Source organism: Podarcis bocagei (assembly GCF_964188305.1).
Source record: "Podarcis bocagei genome assembly, chromosome: 18".
Classification (NCBI taxonomy): Eukaryota; Metazoa; Chordata; class Lepidosauria; order Squamata; family Lacertidae; genus Podarcis; species Podarcis bocagei.
In genome coordinates this window covers 12,215,595-12,229,359 of record NC_138144.1, presented here as the reverse complement: position 1 = coordinate 12,229,359, position 13,765 = coordinate 12,215,595, and the positions used below count along the sequence as shown (strand labels likewise).

Genomic DNA, 13,765 nt, shown 5'->3' with positions numbered 1-13,765 from the left:
AGTGCATGGTTCACTCCCCCCCCATTAATTCCTACAACAACCCTGTGAGGTAGGTGAAGAGGCCATCACTGACTCCAAGGTCACCAAGTGAGCTTCATGACAGAGTGAGGATCTGAACCCTGATCTCCCAGGTCCTCGTCCAACACTCTAACCACTACACCCACTTGCTCCCTAGAGCACTTCTGCTATGGGGCAGCTCTATAAATTAAGTTGGTAAATAAATATGGAGAAAGCCAAATGTCACTTAGAGAAGGACCTGAAATACTCTCCTTGATGCTTGAATTTGTTTTATTCTGGATTGTTTTATGTGTTGTGAACCGCTTTGAGGTTGTTTTCTTTAAAATATAAAGCAGTATAGAAAACAACAACAACAATATAATACCCCATTGGAAAAAGGTGCCTAGACATTCCATTCTGGCAACTGTAACTTAGGTTTAAGGTGCCATTTGGCAATTCTAACCCTGGGGGACAAAGAGAGGGTTTCTCCACGGATCTGCCCTCCCCAACCATCCCAGGTCTGGTGTATCAGCAAATGAATGCAAGCCCAGCCTTCTGTTTTGATGGGCACAGTGTGCCTCTCTCCCTGGAGGGGCACCAGCATGCTTTCTCAAGGAGATGTATTTGTGGGTGCAACGCTCTTCCTCACTCCCATGCCACAATATTCACACATGCATCCCCCTCTGCCCTGGTTTCCTGCAGAAGGGTCTTCCAGACTCTCCGAGTGGTCAGGCTCCCTGGGCCCACCTGCGATCCTGCTTACATGTCTCCCACCCTTCGCAACAGCGTGGGCATCTGCAGAATGAAGCCCACTCCCCACTCCAGGGCCCAGCTCTTCCTCCTGTGACCCTGCTCTTGGGGACGTTTCCTACCCCAGGCCTTGCTCCCTAGGGAAGGTTCCCCACTGGGTTGGGCGGAGGATGGATAGATCGAGTCCAAAGATGAAGGCCTTCTCTTCTCCTCCTTCTCCTCTAGGGATGACCAATCTCCTTCTGCTCAGCTCGGCTTCTTCAGCTGCTGTTGGTTGTTTATGAGGAAAAGCTCCTGGAAGGAGGATGGGTAGCTGGCGATCTGCGACTTTTGCTCTCACTGCCAGACTCCCCCCACCTTGCAAAATTAGATTTGCAGAGATCCCCTACTAATCCTTTTTTCTGAAGGAATATTAGCTTCCTCAGTCCATAATCTGGCCTTGCTGGTTTTATCTTACTAACGGGTGTGCGAGCATCTGTCTGTGTGGCTTCTCCCTCCTCCTCTTCAGGAAGCTTAATCCGGTTTTACTACCTTGTTTATCCTCACAAGAGGCCCCAGATAGCCTTGAAAAAGCCTGCCTGCCAGATCTCACATTATTTATTTTTTATTATTATTTGTATAAATGTTGTTTGCATACATTGGCATACCACTCTATACAGTGGTACATCAGGTTAAGAACTTAATTTGTTCTGGAGGTCCGTTCTTAACCTGAAACTGTTCTTAACCTGAAGCACCACTTTAGCTAATGGGGCCTCCTGCTGCCGCTGCGCCGCTGCTGCACGATTTCTGTTCTCATCCTGAAGCAAAATTCTTAACCCGAGGTACTATTTCTGGGTTAGCGGAGTCTGTAACCTGAAGCGTCTGTAACCTGAGGTACCACTGTACCAGTAGATCTCAGGGCAATTTTAATACAGTGGTACCTTGATTTAAGAACAGTTCTGTTTTCGAACAATTTGGTTTACGAACTCCGCAAAACGGTAAGTAGTGTCCCGGTTTGCGAACTTTACCTCGGTCTACAAATGGAAACTGAACGATGGAAGGGCACTGGCAGTGGGAGGCCTCATTAGGGAAGGTGCGCCTCGGTTTAAGAATGGTTTCTGTTTAAGAATGGACTTCTGGAATGGATTAAGTTCATAAACCGAGGTACCACTGTATAAGAAACACAAAATACATAATAATAATAATAAGAACAAAGACAACCCAGTAATGCCCCCTTCCTTGTTTTCCCCTGGTGCCCAAAGATATATAATGAAGGCAGCAGCCGAATCTTCCTGGGGAGAGTTTTTCACAAGCAGGGAGCCATTGCTGAACTCAGAGCAGGGCTGAGAATTGGAGAGTTGCAGTGCAGGAATCTCAACTAAAGCTTCCATTCCACCCACCCTGAAGCAGACTCACAGTTCTGCAGGCTCCGTTGCATTGGCTGTGAGGCTTCCCTGCACCTAGAAAGGCAGCTGGTCAGGGAGCAGGAGGAGGAGGGCTCTGGCCTAGCCTTCTCCCTGGCAGGCTGGCTTTTTCTGTGTGGGGAATTGATCTTTCTAGCTTTCTCTATGTAAGAATGAGCTTTCACCCTGCAGGCATTTCTTTCCTAACTGGGATCATGTGGTATGATGACCCCTGTGGGGGGTCTTACTCTTTTCCTGTCATCGCAAGATGAGCGCATTTAGCAATACGGTAATGCTGCTCTTCTGGCTTGCTCTTGAACTCTTGTGAGTTTTACGATCATGAGTTATTTCATAAGATTTATACGCTACTTGATTGTAAAATAAGCAAAAATCTCAAAGCGGCTTATGAAAGGACCAACTGAGAATTACAAGTCACCTTGAGAACTTTTCTGCAGTAAGCCATTAATAAATGTAGTAATAGATAAATCATTTTGAAAGCAAACCCTGGATTTCGCCACTAGCGGTGCATAATTTTGGGACCCACCTTATTCCTGTTGATGGGAGGTTGTTTTAAACTGTTTTTAATATTGTGTTTTGATTCTTGAAGGGCAGGTAGTAAATAATGGTAATAATCATCATAATAAACTGCAGTTTGAAATTATATTGCTGAGATATCCTTCTAATGGTGCTGCAAATAAAAATGCTAGCACATTTGCAAACCCAGGCAGGGTCTGGTCTGGTTTCAGATTGGATGGGGGGGGGGGCTTAAGTTGAGATTCCTGCCTTGCAGGGGGTTGGACTAGATGACCATTGGGGGTCCCTTCCAACTCTACAATTCTATAATCCATGCTGAGAACTAGGCCCTTGTTGCGTGGGGACGGAGGGAGGTTGAAATGCTGGTTGCCCACAGGCGGAGAAATGAGCAGAAGTGGTCCGGGGTGACGCTGGGTGGGTCCTGGGCAGGATAGGATTGACTGGGGTGCCATGGGCAGACTCTGCCCTGTCCCTCTTCGCCTGTGGGTCCCTGAAGCACAGAGCCACCCTCTGGCTCATTCTTCTCAGTCCTTAGCTCCCTCTGATCTCCCTTGCAGGGAAAGTCTCCCCCTCCCACCGCGCTGTCCTTGCAGTGGAGCAGAGGAAAGGCAGCAAACATCCTGTTCTTTCTGTAGCTGCAGCAGCCATTGCTCATTGTCTCTCTCCCCTCCCCTCCCCTACAGCCCTGGGGTCCTTCCTTCCTTCCTTCCTTCCTTCCTTCCTTCCTTCCTTCCTCTCGCAGCATCTGTGTATATGCCCCCCCCCAACAGTTGCCATGAAGACGGGGCTGGCAGCAGAGCCATAAATAAAAGTCCTGTTGAACTGCATCCATCAGAGGCTCTGTGCCAAGCGCAGGATTTTTTTTCATGGGCTGGGGCTCCCCCTCACCCTGCTGGCAAAGCTCCCCGAGATTATTGAGCTGGGCTGAGCTTTCAGGACTGGGCAGGCTCCCTCCCCCCCAGTGCTTAGAATCCTAGAATCCCAGCACTGCTGAGTTGGAAGGGACCTTGAGGGTCATCTAGTCCAAGCCCCAGCAGGGCTGCACCCCCTTGGGGAGACCTCAGCGGGTCCCATGCCTTGGAGGTGCCAGTGGGGGGAGGGCTGGGGTGCTGCTGCACAGTGAAAAGGCAGGGAGCAGCCTTGCCCAAGTGGCTGCCTCTGGAGGATTCAGACAGCAGCTGCTGCCCCCCCCCCCAATCAGGCGACTAGGCTGGCCAAGCCTCTGGATGGGGAAGGATCCTGAGGACTGTGGGAAGCTGCATCCCAACTTGCCGAAGTAAAATATAAATAAATGAAATGTTACACGAATTTTCTTACAGCTCATTACGCAAAGGGCTGTTTTATGGATGGGCTGCTTGCTGGGGGGGGGGGGTCGTTGCTTAGACTCAGACCTGCAGTGTGTTGCGGGGGAACCGTGGCTATTCCCAATAATTTATTTATTTGTTTACATCAATGTTAGAAACTCAGGTATATACATTATTTGCCAAAAGGCACTTTAAACCTTGGTTGCGACCACCACAACAGAATGTCCATGTGCCTTTTTATGGTGGGATTATTATTATTATTATCATCACCATCATCATCATCATCATCATTCATTTCATTTCCATTCTGCTTTATATTTTAAAGACACAATCTGAAAGTGATTTACAACACTTGAAAACATCAAATAAAACACTCCAGAATAAAACAAATCCAAGCTTCCTGGAAAGTATTTCAGACCCTTCTCTAAGTGACATTTTACTTTCCCCATATTTACTTACCTACTTATTTTATAGAGCTGCCCCATAGCTGAAGAACTCTTGGAAGGCAGTGGGGTGTAGTGGTTAGAGAGTCGGATGAGGACCTGGGAGATGAGGGTTCAAATCCCCACTCCGTCATGAAGCTCGCTGGGTGACCTTGGAGTCAGTCACAACCTCTTTGCCTCCTTCGCAGGGTCGTTGTAGGGATTAACGGAGGAGGGGGTGAACCATGGACTCCTTGGGATAGAAATGAGCTCTTCTGCTGAACCGCTTAAGAAAGCCGGAGGGGCCAGCCAGATGGAGATACCCATCGCCAACCTGGCACCAGAGATGCCGCGAAATGCACCTGGCAGGTTTCGAACACTGCTCCCAACCCCCTGAGCCAAAACCTCCCTCCTCATTTCAATTCTGTACGCACATGTGCCTTTTCAGTATGGTTTAGCTCTTGTGTGGTTTTGCTTATATGGCTTCTGCCTGACTGGAGAAGGCGTCTTCAGCTTGAGAACGGTCACTGTTAGAATCATAGAATCATAGAATCATAGAGTTGGAAGAGACCACAAGGGCCACCGAGTGCAACCCCCTGCCAAGCAGGAAACACCATCAGAGCACTCCTGACATATGGTTGTCAAGCCTCTGCTGAAAGACCTCCACCCCAGAGGACAGGATCACACTTCAAAACGACTGTTAACGGGTGTGTTGGGTGGGTGGGGGAGGAAGCATGAAGGAACAGGATCCTGCCCTGCCTTGGGCACTCTCTGCTCAGGGCTCTGTCTTAGAATCATAGAATCATAGAGTTGGAAGAGACCACAAGGGCCATCGAGTCCAACCCCCTGCCAAGCAGGAAACACCATCAGAGCACTCCCGACATATGGTTGTCAAGCCTCTGCTTAAAGACCTCCAAAGTAGGAGACTCCACCACACTCCTTGGCACCACATTCCACTGTCAAACAGCTCTTACTGTCAGGAAGTTCTTCCTAATGTTTAGGTGGAATCTTCTTTCTTGTAGTTTGGATCCATTGCTCCGTGTCCGCTTCTCTGGAGCAGCAGAAAACAACCTTTCTCCCTCCTCTATGTGACATCCTTTTATATATTTGAACATGGCTATCATATCACCCCTTAACCACCTCTTCTCCAGGCTAAACATGCCCAGCTCCCTTAGCCGTTCCTCATAAGGCATCGTTTCCAGGCCTTTGACCATTTTGGTTGCCCTCCTCTGGACACGTTCCAGTTTGTCAGTGTCCTTCTTGAACTGTGGTGCCCAGAACTGGACACAGTACTCCAGGTGAGGTCTGACCAGAGCAGAATACAGTGGCACTATTACTTCCCTTGATCTAGATGCTATACTCCTATTGATGCAGCCCAGAATTGCATTGGCTTTTTTAGCTGCCGCGTCACACTGTTGGCTCATGTCAAGTTTGTGGTCAACCAAGACTCCTAGATCCTTTTCACAAGGCTCCTTCCTTCCTTCCTGCAAAGGCGCCTTTGCTGCAGCCTGGCCATGGGGGGGGGGGCTGGGGCTGGGGTTGCATCAGGGCCATGGAGTACCAGCTGCCAGCCTGCCTTCTGTGTGTGTCTCTTGGGGAGGGCTGCAGCAAGGGAGACGTCTGGTGGGGGCACTCAGCAACTGCACTCTCTCTCTTCTCTTGGCACATATGCTGGATTCCAATAACACCTCTCAGCAAAACCTCCATCTACCGCCAAAGTCAGCGTTGCACGTAGCATTCACAAATCCTCGTTGTGTGTTACGGAAACCTGGCTACTCTTTCCATGCCATCTCTGTCCTGATAAGGAAAGCCACCTTGCCTTCGTCCGAATGCCACTCCCTGCTAACAACCGGCTGATGAATGAACTTGGATCGAATTGTCTGATTGCAGGGGCAGCGCAAAAGAACACAGATCGTCAAATGGTGGAGTTGGAAGGGACCCTGAGGACCATCCAGTCTAACTCCCAGCAATGCAGGAATAGGCACCTGTTCCTTACAGGGAACCTTGGCGTTATCAGCACCACACTCTCACCTGTGGAGCTCTCCACAGGGCCATCGTCTCTCTGCATTTTCTGGAATTTCCCCCTGTAGCATTGCCAAAGGGAGCATGCTCCGTTTCCCCAGCATGTGTGCCCCATGTTGGTTCAGGTTGATCAGATGGGAGATGCAAGTTGTCGCTCAGCAACTGCGCTCTGCGAGAAGAGCAGGATCAGAACTCGGGCAGTGCTTCTCTCCCTCTGCCTGGTAGGCAGCCCCTCACCCTTCAGCTGCCTCTGCTGCTGCTGCTGCTGCCTCCTCTTCCTCCACCTGCTCTCATGGATCTCTGCTGAAGCTGGCTTGGCTGTGATAGAATTATAGACTTACAGAGCTGGAAGGGACCCCAGGGGACATCTAGCCCAACCTCCTGCAATGCAGGAATCTCAGCTAAAGCATCCAGGACAGATAGCCATCTGCTTAAAAAGGATAGAGAGTCCACTAGAGATCCGGAAAGGGCTCCAACACAGGGGCAGAACAGCTGCTTGGTGTGCAGAAGGTTCCAGTGCAATGCTGGGGAGACCCCCCTTCCATCTGCATTCCAAGCAGGTGTCCTACCGTGTCCTTTTAGAACTTGGCTGCCATGCTGCTTTCCCCCCTGGCAATTGTTTGCTAGCTTTATGATGTTATTAATTGTTGCAATGGCTTTATTGATTTGCTTTTATGTAAGCTGCTCTGGGAGAGGCTTTGTTGGCTGAAGAGCAGGATAAAAATATCTCCAGCAAACAAAGGAGTGGAGCCAATGGTGCCTGGGAGTCTTTCCGCCCCCAGCTTCCCCCAAACGGGTGCCCTCCAGAGGTTTTGGAGCGGAGCTGCTCTTGCCCCTGCAGGCAGCGTCCGGAGGGCGCATCAGGGTGGTTGCTGGGCAGTGGGTGCACCTGTCCTCTGAAACTGATCTGCCTCCCCTCCCGTTCTGGAGACTGTGCTTGAGGTCAGTTGATTGCCTTGCCCAGCCACTGGTGCCCCTCGCGTTGGCAGAGGCTGTTACGAACATCGGAGGAGCCGAGCTGCTGGATCAAGCCCCTCTTTGAGGAAAGCTCTTTGGGGAAACTCCTGCACATGAGAGCCTTCTCCCCTCCTGCAGTTCCCAGCAACCGGGTTTCGGACGCCTTGCTGCCTCCGACCGTAGAGGCAGAGCAGAGCCAGCCTGGCTAGGAGTCCCGAGTAGCCATTTCCTCCTCCATGAATTGGTCCCGTCCTCTTTTAAAACCATCCAGGTTCGTGGCTGTTGCTGCTTCCTGTGGGAGTGCTTTCCGCAGCTTAAGTCTGTACTGCATGAAGAAGGCCCTTTTATCTGCCCCGAATCTCCCACTGCTCACGCGTTCCAGTGTGACGAGAGAGGGAGGGAAACTCTTCTCTGTCCTCTTTCTCCATGGCAGGCATAATTTTGCAGACTTACCGTCCCAGCAGCTCCCAATTTACGCAGGGGCTGCATCCCAAGGTATCTCACATGTCACTGCCTGTGTTGTAGTGTTGGCTCCTGTTGTCTTATTGTGCTTTTTGCTGTTTCTGTTTCAGGACGCCAGGCCTCAGCCCCAGCCTCATCTAAGGGAGCAAGATCCCTGGGATTGAAAGGAGGCCATTTTGCTGTCTGCTTAACAGGTAAGTCCTGGCGAGGCCACGGTGAGCAGCTGTGCCGTAGCTTGCGCTCCACCGCCGGAAAGGGCGTTTCTCTTGCCACGCGGCCTGCATTTCCGCCGCCTGCAAAGGGACCGTGAGGAGAGCCTCGGAAAGCAAGTCCAGCTCCCCAAAAGGTGGCAAGATGAGAACAGGCCTTTTCGGTGGTGGCTCCCTGATTGTGGGATGCTCTCCCCAGAGAGGTTTTCCTTTGGCTGTTAAATCTTCTGTGACCTGTCAAAGCTGTTACTATGATTATTTTATTATCATGCTGTTTATTACTCTGCTTTTTATTACTTTTGTATTACTGTGCTCCATAAAATGTGTTTTTAATGTTGGGATCTTCTGGTAAAGGTATAGAAATCAAATAAATGAATTAAATAAAAGTGCACACCGGAACTTTAGGTTTGCTCAACTTAAGTGAGTTGGCCCTTGCACAATAAATCCTCGCTCCACAGCAGTAATGAAAGGCTTTTTGCAGCTAATAGCCTAATGGGGGAAACGCAGAGCCAGCAAATCAGGATGGCTGCTCAGCAAACAAGTTGTCTGAGATGCCAATTGCACATGAATATAACAGCAAAAAATAAAGATGGAACCAGTCAACTGAAGAGCAGCATACCACAACAAAAAAAGATTCTGCAAAAAAGACAGATCAGACTGCTTTTTCTTTTTTTTAAAAAAAATATACAGGCAACTCCCCATTTACATGGGAGTTATGTTCCGAGGCACTGTGTGTTTAAGTGAAATTGTGTACAGTGGTACCTCGGGTTACATACGCTTCAGGTTACAGACTCCGCTAACCCCGAAATAGTACCTCGGGTTAAGAACTTTGCTTCAGGATGAGAACAGAAATCATGCTCCGGAGGCACGGCAGCAGCGGGAGGCCCCGTTAGCTAAAGTGGTGCTTCAGGTTAAGAACAGTTTCAGGTTAAGAACAGACCTCTGGAACGAATTAAGTACTTAACCCGAGGTCCCACTGTATATTGCATTGCAAACGGCCTTGGGAAATCCTGCAAAGACCCTCTAAATCTCTGGAAACCCTTGAAAATGCCTTTAAAAAACTAGCAGCACTCATCAAATCCACTGCAATCCCTCCCCCCCCCCCAGCCCCCTTGCTCTCCACAGGCCTCAAAATTCAGTGCAAAGGCTTGTGGCATGACTAGGTGCTGTTTTTGCACTGTTTTGCCGTTTGCGTGCTCTTGTGAGGGCGGCGTTTGCTCCTTTTTGTGCCGCTTCCCGGTTTGTGGCAATGCGCCCATGCCTCAAGTGCGCGCAAATAGGGAGCTGCCTGTACTCCAGTGCTAAACAAAAAGAGTCTAAAGGAAGCGTTTTCATCTAAGGAAGACATTGCATGGTATCAGTTTTGGGATTTGAGAGTTCCTTTGCAACTGATTGCATTTGTTGTTCCATCAAGGAATAGAGAGTCCCAAATCCTGCCAAACGCGATTATTAAGTCGGGAGGAGGGAGGGGGAGGGGGTCACCAAAGCCACTTTTTATTGACCAAATGTCTGCAGTTTGTTTCTGACTTGCCTTCTTTTTCCTGATAGGGGAGTGGAGCTTGGGAATAAAAGGCAGCACTTCTAAGTGCTTTTCTTTTAGTGAGTGAGTCCCACCTTCAAGAGAGCTTTCCTGGGAAGCATTCCCATGACTGTTGCGCTCCTTTATTTTGCATCAGCACGGAGTGGAATCACTTAGTGGAGTTTTTGTCCTGGGGGCAGCCCTTTCTTGGTCTTCCAGTTCTAGGTAGGGGGGAGAGCAAGCTCTTGTCATTGGGAGAATGGTGTACAGAGCCTACCATTGCCTCCTCCAGTGGTGTAGTGGTCGGGGGGGGGTCCATATAGAATCATAGAGTTTGAATGGACCACATGCAGTGGTGTCCCTGTCTCCAGCAGAGTAGGGAGGAGCCCACTGTGCGCTGCAGAGCTATTCCTCTTACAAACCCCTTTGTTAAAAACAACAACAACCAGGACACACCTCAAAGACGTAAATAAAGCTAAGCATTTGGGAACACTGAAAACACAGGGCACTCCAATCTCTAGCATGTGGGAGATGGTGGGCTCCAGCGGAGCCCCCCAGGCTATCTTTCCCTGAGTCCCTTTTGACCTGTAAAGATGGCAGCTTGTATCCTAGCTATGTTTCATGCTGAGCAAACCCATTGAAATAAAATCTACCCAAGCTAGGCTTGCCTGCTGATTTCCCTGGGTCTGATCCAGCAAAACATCTTCCTGCATATTCTGCACCCCTCCAGACCCGGGAGCCTGTGTCGGAAGCTGCCCTGTGCATAGTCAGACCCTTCACTCACCTGGCTGAAGCTTTGCTACACTGCCAAGGTGGCAGGCCAGGGGGACGTTATCTGGTAGTGTCACGGGGGGTGGGGTGGACCAGGCAGCCCCCCCCAGCAGGTGGTCCACTGGTGGTCCACTTTGCTTGGTACCAGGAAGCTGCGCCATAAAGCAATGGAGCAATGGAGCATACCTTGCTGAGCACGGCTTCTTCCTCGAGAGGAGATCCCGGCTTCTCCTGAGCTGATCCTGAGGATGCCTCTGAGCTCGTCCTGGGTGCATCTGAGCGTAAGATGGGGCTGGTGCCTGCTGGCTCAGGGGTAGGCTATTTTTAAGGGAGACCTAATTAGTATTTGGGTCTCAGTCGGCCACTACCAAAGTGCCCTAGTTGTGGTTCTTGCCCAGGCAGCAGCAGCAGCAGCAGCAGCAGCGGAGAGCGCCCACAAGAGGGCAGCAGACGCCCACGCAGTGCATGAAGGAAGATGCTCCTGACGATAAGAGCTTCCCCTGCTTCAGTTTGGGGGGGGCGGGGCGAGGGGGCTTTCTCTCCCTGTCTCCGCAAACAAGAGCCCTGGGCAAGCCTGCAGCCACTAGCAGGCACATGGCAGCCCTGAGGGTTTTATTGCAATATTTCACAAAGGTGAGGCTAAACCATTCAGTTGGATCCAGGGTGTGTTTGTTGGTGTTCTCAAACCCCAGTGTAATGCTCGCCTTGCTGGGTGGCCTCTCGCCCTCTCAGTTCTCTCCCCGAAGTTGGGATGAAAAGGAATCTGAGAATGGAAGCGAGTTGGGAGGGACCCCCAAGGGTCATCCAGTCCAACCTCCTCCAAGGCAGGAATCTCAACTAAAGCATCCCTGACAGATGGCCGCCCAACCTCTGCCGATGCACCATGGTGTCTCTTCTCTTAGCGGTCATTCCTCCTCTGGCCACTGCTGTGGCTGCATGACCTGACCGTCTGTCTCCAGGCCCTGCGGTTGCCCGCAAGGGATTCCCACCTGGCAGGGTTGGCGCTGCCAGCCTTCAGGCCCCACTGGCAGGCACCTTTGCTCTGCCACCGGGCCTGGAGCTGGAAGCAGCTCCCTGCAGAGGATGTCCTTGGCGATTCTGCCGCCCTCCGTGCTGTGGACACGACCAGGCCAGCTGGACGTTGTTGAGAGAGGAGGTGTTACTGGAGGCTCTGCCTGCCATGGGACGGCCACAATCCTGACTCAGCGCACGTGGAAGCTGCTACATATATAATATTATCTACACGATATAAAGCAGGATGCATTTGCCTTGGAAGACCACACTTTGTGTTTGGGAATTGTTTTTAAGATTTTCAGTAAAGGGGGGTGGGGAGAAAATAGGACCACGGACCTCATGGATCTCTGGGGAACAGACTGATTTAAATATAACAACAACAACAATAACAATAATATTTTATTTATACCCCGCCCTCCCCAGCGAAGACGGCTCAGGGCAGCTAACACCAGGTATATAAACAATGGATTAAAATACAACTTAAAAACAAGATTAAAATACAAAATTAAAATGCAGCCTCATTTCAGTAGAAACTCAAATCAAAAACTTTTTGGGGATGAAAACGTCAGATCTTCACCAAGGCCAAATATCCAGACTTGTTCCATCACAAGAGAAAGGAAAAAGGAGAGAGGGGAAGGGGATCAAGTTGATTCCAAGCCAAAGGCCAGGCAGAACAACTCTGTCTTACAGGCCCTGCGGAAAGAAATCAGATCCCGCAGGGCCCTGGTCTCAGGAGACAGAGCGTTCCACCAGGCCGGAGCCAGTGCTGAAAAGGCCCTGGCTCTGGCTGAGGCTAATCTGACTTCCTTAGGGCCTGGGACCTCTAGGGTGTTGCTATTTATGGGCCTTAAGGTCCTCCGCAGGGCATACTGGGAGAGGCGGTCCCGTAGGTACAAGGGTCCTAGAAGCATCTGAAGCTGCCGCGTCCCAAGCCAGACTATTGGTCTGCCTGGCTGAGCAGTGTCTCCCTTGACAGTCATTGGCTGTCCAGGCTTTCAGGCAGGGGGTGTCTCTCCCAGCCCTACCGGAAGATTATTTAATCCTCATTGTTATTTATCAAATTTCTATAGACAGACAGTCATAGAATCCTAGAGTTGGAAGGGACCCCTGAGGGTCATCCAGTCCAACCCCTTGCAATGCAGGAACTTTTTGCCCCATGTGGGGCTTGAACCCACAACCCTGAGATTAAGAGTCGCATGCTCTACTGACTGAGCTATACGTTTATAGTACAAAAAACACAAAAGTACATAGTGTAGTAACAAACTGAAACAATACCCCCCCTCAGTTTAAAAGGCCATAAATTGTTTAATTAGCCAAAGGCCTTCAGGGGTTGAATCTGGGACATTTGGCCTGCAGGGTGGGATATGATAGAGCCCAAATCTGTTATGCGCTATGCAAGGGCTTTGTGAGATCTTCCACAGCACTTTGTACAGAGGGATAATAATAATAATAATAATAATAATAATAATAATAATAATAATAATAATAATAATAATAATAATAATAATAATTTATTATTTATACCCCGCCCATCTGGCTGGGTTTCCCCAGCCACTCTGGGCGGCTTCCAACTGAATATTAAAAACAGTACAGCTTCAAACATTAAAAACTTCCCTAAAGATGTGGGGCCAAAGTTTTGCCTGGCAATCTGCCCTAACACTAAGACCCCCCCCCCCCGCTCTTCGCTCCTCCTCCCACCCACCTCTTTGCAACAGGGAGCGGGTGCTGGCCTGCTGCTCTCGTTCATCTTCATCCCTCTAATTAGGGTGAGTGCTCGCTAATGGAATCTCATTGCCCACTGGGGTTTTTTGGGTAGAAATTGTTCTCTTTGTCATTGCAGAGAGACGATGATGGCAGAGGGCTAAAAATAGGCCTGCAGGTCACACTCTGCCCCCATGAATCTTTGGAGGGGCTGGCTGGGACACCGGGGCTCCCTCTGGGACTTAGGCTGCCTCTGTCCCTGGAGGGAGGGCTGTGACTGGGGGTCCCCTGCCGTTTCAGAGAAATCTGTCCCTGATTGTGCGTCACTGCAAAGGGGCGCATAGGACTCTGAATCTCAGCGTTTGGCGAATGATTCCTGTTCTGCTGGGGGTTGGACCTCCAGCTCTACCATTCTATGATTCTAAGCTGGAAAGTGAGCAGAGGAGGGTAGCTGAGATGGTGGAGGGTCTGGAAACTAAGCCTGATGAGGAACAGTTGAAGGAGCTGGGGATGTTTCACCTGGAAAAAAGGAGGCTGAGATATGGTGGTCATCTTCAAATATCTGAAGATGGGCTGTCACATGTAGAGTTGGAAGGGGCCCTGAGGGTCACCCAGCCCAACCCCCTGCAGTGAGCTATTCCAGGTCCTTGAGGTGTGCTGGGCGACTGAGGTGGCCTCTGCAGATGGGGGCCCCACAGTGGGTTGGTGTAGGGGGGCAGTG

The 13,765-nt window shown here is 50.3% G+C and overlaps 1 protein-coding gene across 4 annotated transcripts in view; it reads left to right on the top strand.

Moving 5' to 3' along the window:
* DIRAS1 (DIRAS family GTPase 1) overlaps window positions 1-13,765 on the top strand; it is a 94,681-nt gene that overhangs the window by 41,342 nt on the left and 39,574 nt on the right. For all 4 annotated transcript variants that reach the window (XR_014003657.1, XR_014003658.1, XR_014003659.1 and 1 more), the window contains exon 2: window positions 7,941-8,024. The gene's annotated coding sequence lies outside the window, so the exon portion shown is untranslated. The remainder of the gene's footprint in view (window positions 1-7,940; window positions 8,025-13,765) is intronic.